This window comes from Etheostoma spectabile, chromosome 14 (assembly GCF_008692095.1).
Source record: "Etheostoma spectabile isolate EspeVRDwgs_2016 chromosome 14, UIUC_Espe_1.0, whole genome shotgun sequence".
Taxonomy (NCBI): Eukaryota; Metazoa; Chordata; class Actinopteri; order Perciformes; family Percidae; genus Etheostoma; species Etheostoma spectabile.
This window is the reverse complement of record NC_045746.1, coordinates 13,716,544-13,716,784: the sequence shown is the minus strand read 5'-3', so window position 1 is coordinate 13,716,784 and position 241 is coordinate 13,716,544.

The window sequence follows — 241 nt, the reverse complement described above, 5'->3', positions numbered from 1 at the left end:
AGAGAGATGCTGCATCTTCACCACCTTCACAGCATTCTGGTATGTGGCTAGACTGTCCCTTAATACACCCAGTGACACGTCTAAATTGTCTTTCTTCCATCTTTGTTCAGCTTGTCTGCAGTGTTGCCTAAAGGCCCTTGTGGTGTCATTTAGCCAGGGGTCCGCCTTCGGTTTAACAGCTTTAATCTGATAAGGGGCAATAGAGTCTAAGATGTCAGTGCTTGTGGAATGGAACTCAGAG